This window comes from Lynx canadensis, chromosome A1 (genome assembly GCF_007474595.2).
Source record: "Lynx canadensis isolate LIC74 chromosome A1, mLynCan4.pri.v2, whole genome shotgun sequence".
In the NCBI taxonomy this organism is placed as follows: domain Eukaryota; kingdom Metazoa; phylum Chordata; class Mammalia; order Carnivora; family Felidae; genus Lynx; species Lynx canadensis.
The window spans coordinates 210,672,452-210,678,788 of NC_044303.2; the positions used below are offsets into that span (position 1 = coordinate 210,672,452).

At 38.8% G+C, this 6,337-nt stretch overlaps 1 pseudogene; it reads right to left on the reverse strand.

Moving 5' to 3' along the window:
* Nucleotides 1-4,666: 4,666 nt before the first annotated feature.
* Nucleotides 4,667-5,695, reverse strand: LOC115508316 (annotated as a pseudogene).
* Nucleotides 5,696-6,337: the final 642 nt, after the last annotated feature.

A 6,337-nucleotide genomic window follows, 5' to 3' on the forward strand; every position in this document is an offset into this window, starting at 1 on the left:
CTTTCCCCACTCCAAAGTTATAAAAGTATTGTACTTTCCAACATTTTCTTAAAAGATTATTTATTTGTTTTGAAAGAGACTGAGAGAGCAAGCAAAGGATAGAGAGAGAGGCAGAGAGAATCCCAAGCAAGCTCAGCACTGTCAATGCAGAGCCCAACGTGGGCTCGAACCTGAGCTGAGATCAATAGTCCAATGCTCGCTCAACTGACTGAGCCACCCAGGCACCCCTTCTTCCAACATTTTTATAGGGTTTTGTTTTGTTTTTCATCTAGCACTTCAATCCAATTGGAATTCGTTTTTATGTCTGTTGTGATGTGTGAAACTGAATAAAGGGAAACCTCACTGAAAATGGAGTAGGGAGGTTGGAGGAGGGAACTCTCATGCCCTGCAACTTGTTGCCAATTGCAGACCCCAACAGGAAGAGGCCTACTTTCCTGCTCCAGCAGGAGGGAGAAAAAATTTCTCCTTGCCTGGTAACAAGTTCGGCCAATAAGAAAATACTACAACTTAGCCAACGAGAAACTGTCACCACCTGGACTATCTCTTTTTTCCCAATGGACTTTCATCCAAAGCAGCCTCTCCCAATGTCCTCCTTTTCTCTCTAACATAACTTTCTTCTCTTTTGACCTCTAGACTCACATATGGTTTGCCATGGCCTATAAGTCTTGTATTGCAATTCCTTTGCTATGCCCAAATAAATCCATTTTGTTGGTAAAAATAACTGGCTGTTTTACTTTTAAGGTTGACAGATACAAGGATCTAACTTTTTCAAAAAAAATTTTGACGTTTTTATTCATTTTTGAAAGACAGAGAGCGTGAGCGGGGGTAGGGCAGAGAGACAGAGGGAGACAGAGAATCTGAAGCAGGTTCCAAGCTCTGAGCTGTCAGCACAGAGCTTGATGCAGGGCTTGGTGCAAAGCTCAAACTCACAAACCACAAGATCAATGACCTGAGCCAAAGTCGGACGCTTAACTGACTGAGCCACCCAGGAGCCCCTATAAGGATCTAACTTTTTAATTTGTTCTCCTACAATGATAGCTAAATGTTTCAAAACCATTTATTGAATAGTCAATCTCTTTCTCATTTACCATTTTTTAGAAGCTTTACTGAGATATAATTGATATACAATAAACTTATTAAAAATATACAATTGGATACATTTTGACATATGTGTATACCCATGAAACCATCACCACAATCAAGATAGTGAACTACTCTTATTTCTTAATATCTTCAATTTTATTTATTTATCTTTTGAATGGTTAGCACATTCACATAGTTGAAAATTTAAAGACATAAAATGTTTTATTATAAAAAGTTTCATTACTCATACCTAATTCCAGCCTTAAGTGCTCATTTCCCTCTCTAGAGGCAATCAATGTCTTTAGTTTCTTTTGTATCCTTATAGAGATGTTTATTTATACCTATATTTATTATTTTTTTAATTTAACTTATTTTTTAAGTAAACTCTACCCCCAATGTGGAGCTTGAACTCACAACTCTGAGATCAAGAGTCCGCATGTTCTACCAACCGAGCCAGACAGGTGCTCCGTCCGGTATGTTTATTATTAAATAGCGATTATACCTTAGTAAAGTTGCTGAAAATATGGTAAGTGAGGAAAAGATTTACTATTCAAAAATAGAAGTATTTATGCATATATAAGCAAATGTGTGTATTGTACACACACACACAAAATAGTATATAATACACATTGTTTTTCATATTCCTATTTTTGCCTTACTAATATATTTTGGACATAATTCCATACCTATGTGTATTTATTTATTTTATATATCTGTTAACATTTATTTATTTATTTTGAGAGACAGAGTAAGAGAAGGAGCACGTGCTCACACGTGGGAGGAGCAAAGATAGAGGGAGAGAGAGAATCCCAAGCAGCCTCCATGCTGTCAGTTCAGTGCCCAAGGTGGGGCTTGAACTCATAAACCATGAGATCATGACCTGAGCTGAAATCAAGAGTCAGACACATCAAGGACTGAGCCACCCAGGCACCCTCTATACCTATATTAAAAAAAAAATTCTTCATTCTCTTTTGCTTCTTAGAATTCTATTGTATGGATATACTCAACAAATATTTATTGAAAACATGAAGTACTTTTCTAAGCTCTGATATATAGTGAAAAAACAAACAAAAATTCTTTCCCTCACAGAGGTTATATTCTAATGAGATCTATCATAATTTATACAACGAGTTTCTTGATAATGGACATTTAGATGGTTTTCAATCTTTTGCCACTATAAACAGTGCTGCAGTGAATACTGTATATATGTCACCTTACGTATGTGCAATCAATTGGTAGAATACAATTCTAGAAGAGGAATTTCTGGATAAGAGCATATGTACATTGGTAATTGATATGATCACATTATTCTTAGTAGAAGATTATCAATTTACACTCCCACCAATAATGTATTGATTGTGCTGGTTCCTCCATGTATTGTTCTATGTGGATTTTTATTTTCGGCAATTTAATAGGTAAAATAATGACAAGTCATTGTAGAGTTATTTACATGTTTCTTCTGATTAATGATACTGGGCATTTCCTCATATCTTTAAGAGCCATTTCTACTTTTCCTCTTCATCTATTGAGTTGTTAGTTTTTTCTCGCTGATTTATAGAATGCATATATTAGGACATTTTGGCTTTTCTTCTGCGATTTAACTGTCTAAAATTTTGACCAGTTTGTCATTTATCTTTTGATTAAGGCTATTATGGGTTTTGTTGTACATAAATTCTGATATTTATAAAATTGAAATGATCAATATTTCCTTTTATAATGTAGGGGAGGTTTTTATGGTACTTATAAAAGTTTTCCGGGGCGCCTGGGTGGCTCAGTCGGTTGAGCGTCTCACTTCCACTCGGGTCATGATCTCGAGGTCTGCGAGTCCGAGCCCCGCGTTGGGCCCTGTGCTGACCCCTTGGAGCCTGGAGCCTGCGTTGGCTTCCGTGTCTGCCCCTCTCTCTGCCCCTCCCCCGCTCATGCTCTGTCTCTCTCTCTCTCTCTCTCTCTCTCTCTCTCTCTGTCAAAAATAAATAAACATAAAAAAAAAAATTTAAAGTTTTCCCCGCTGCAGGATTATAAAAAACTGCAATGATTTCTTCTTGGATTTTTATGATTTCATTCTTTGAATTTAAATATTTAATCTACCCGAAATTATCTTGCAATAAAGTAAGGATTCAACCTAATTTTTTTTTTCCATTTGGCTGCCCCAACACTATTTATTAAATAATCTTTCTTTTCTCCATTGATTTAAAATGCTGTCTTTATAACTATTAAATTTTCACATATATTTTTTGCCTTTTTACTCTGCTCCATTGATATGTCTGCATATCCAATGTGTCAATACCACAGTTTTAACTACTGTAGCTTTATAATATAAAGAACTTTTTTTCCCACTGCTCTTGTTTTTCATGATTGTCTCAGCTATTCTTGCATGCTTGTTTCCATATATTCTTTAAAATTAGCTTACACATTCCAATATCTAATTATTTTGTTGGGATTTCTGAGGAGACCAACATATAGCATTTTCCCCCCTCTGTCCATGTTTTGAACAAATTGAGAAAAAATGTAAAGAGTTAGGCGTATGGGAAATAAAAGTATAACTTTTATTAGAGACCAAGGCTGAGTTGGATAGTTAAGAATACTTCCAAATAGGCTTGTGAACTGAAACTTAGAATTAGACAGATATGCCCCCCTCGAATCAGAGGTAACCTCTTAAGGTGGGAGCTGTCCCGGTAAGACTTTGGAACCAATGCTCCTGTAGTCTGTTCACTTCAAAAAAAAAAACAAACAAAAAAAAAAAAACAAAAGCAAAAGCAACCCCCCCCCCCCCGCCAAAAAAAAGGAAGGAAAGAAGCAGCCAAGAAGGTCGATTTTATTCTTCTTAAACTTGTCAGAGGACAAGAAGGAGAAGTGACTAAGGGGTTGGAGCAAGACCTTAAAAGTTACCCCTCCATAGAAAAGGAAACTGAAGATTTCCTTTCTAACAATTTGATGCTGGTATGAGCAAATTATTATCCCACTTTTTAAGATGAAAGGCATAATAAGATGTTAAGAAGTCACACAGACATCTTTATCTTCTACCTCAGTTCATTCCATAGGCAAAGCCCTTCTTGCCTTCGACAAATCCCCTACGCTAATTATTTTGGAATATTCTCTCACCCCAACATAAATATGAGAGAAATTATAAGGATAAATTTCTCCATTGCTTTGGGTGTATTTTCCTTCATTGAAATGATTTAGAAATAATCTTTAATATAATCTCATGAATAATCCTTAATTCAAACTTCAATTGCTTCCAGTAGCAATTTCAACACTAAATTCAGCTTTTTCCAGTGGTACTTGTTTCAAGATAGCATCTTTCTTGGCAGCTATCCCACAGTTTGGGCTCTGTCTGACTCACCTCAAATTAACTAACCCCAAAGTGATGCCAACCTGCATGCATAGTTCCCTCTCCATCGTGCTTTTCTTTTTAAAATTTTTTTGGGATAGTTAATTTTATTTGTTCAAGGGCTCATATTGCAACCACTAAACCAAGCATGGCTTCAATGCTGTGAGCCCAGATTCACATATTTAGGAGGATAAAAGCAAACTGTGATCCGTGTATATGGATGAAAAACTAAAAGCTCATGGTTAATCACATTGTAGTTTTAAATTTCTGTGGCTTAGAAGCCAGAAGTCACAGGTCTTTTAGGTCTTTCTGGATGTCTCACAAAGTATTTGCACTTTTCTTGAGCTGAGCAACCTCATCATTTGTCAGCTTCTGGTTGATAACACTGGTTCATCCCTGAGCGTTCAGGATGCGTGGAAGGCTCAGGAAGACTTTCTTCTCAGTGCCATCCATTCCCTTCACCATGGCTGACACTGGATGAATCCTGGATAGATTTTTCAACATGGATTCAGTGAGATCAGCCACACTTAATCCAATAGCCCAGCTGGTATATCCTTTTTAGCTTGATGACTTTGTAGGCACCATCTTAAGCACTTCCTTCCCCAATTTTCACTGTCATTGTCTGTTCCCATGTCTGGATTCAGTTCCTGGAGAGAAATGCCTGCCCCATTCACGCCACTCTGCACAGCCACACTTGAGTCGCCATGTTCTCCCAAAATCCATCCACGGAGCTGCTGGGATGAATGCCAAGTTTTTCAGCCATAAGGTAGAGAAATCTAGCAGAATCCAGATTACATCCTTTCCAATCACATGGTGGTTGGGTAGTCCATTTATCTTCCAGGTAACATATGTAAGAATATCTACTGGGTTGGAGACCACAGCTCTGATACAATCAGGCCTGCACTTGACTATCTGAGAAATAATGAATTTGAAGACGTTAACATTCCTCTGCACCAGGTTGAGCCGGCTCTCTCCCTCCTGCTGGCGGACTCCTGCAGTTACCACCACAGTCTTAGAATTGGAGGTCCTGGAGTAATCTTTATCTGCCACAATTTTAGGTGTCTGAAGAAATAAGCTCCCATGTTGCAGATCCATCCTTTCTCCTTTGAGTTTATTTTCCAAAACATCCACAAAGGCAAGTTCATCAGCCAAAGACTTTCCCAGAATGCTGATGGCACATGCTATACCAACTTGTCCAACACCCACTATAGTGATCTTATTGTTTGGGACAGTTGCCTCTTCTGTGATTGGTGCAATCAGTTTTTTCTTAAGAGTTGTCATTGTGCCCAGAGAGAAACGGCTGTAAGAGTCGCGTGAAGGAGACAATGTCAGCTGTGTTGTGACTCTCCATAGAGTGTTTTTCTTACTCTTGATGGTGTCTATGGGATTATTGCTGTGGACCCTAAAACTGGGAGAGGAAGACTGGCACCTCTTCTGGTTTGCTGAACTTGAAGTTGGAATTATCCAGGGCCATTCATCTACCCTACACCTGTTCTACAACCCCATGAGATCTGGCTGCACTAAAACTGACCTGCCTTTTGGATGGAACATGTCTCTTCAAGGATCACTGAGCTCCTCCTAATCCACATATTCTTCTAGGTGGTAGATCCCCCTTAGCCCTCCAACTCTTGTGCCCCACTCTGAGACACATGATTCTGTGGAATTCCAGAGCAGGGGCTTTCTTCCCAAGCATATGTTCTGAAACAAAATACTGCTTACTTTTAAATCGCTATGTTAATATGGTAGGTGCCCATAGGAAGAGAAAGAATCATCTTAAATGTACGTCATTGGGGCGCCTGGGTGGCGCAGTCGGTTAAGCGTCCGACTTCAGCCAGGTCACGATCTCGCGGTCCGGTAGTTCGAGCCCCGCGTCATGCTCTGGGCTGATGGCTCAGAGCCTGGAGCCTGTTTCCCTCTGTGTCT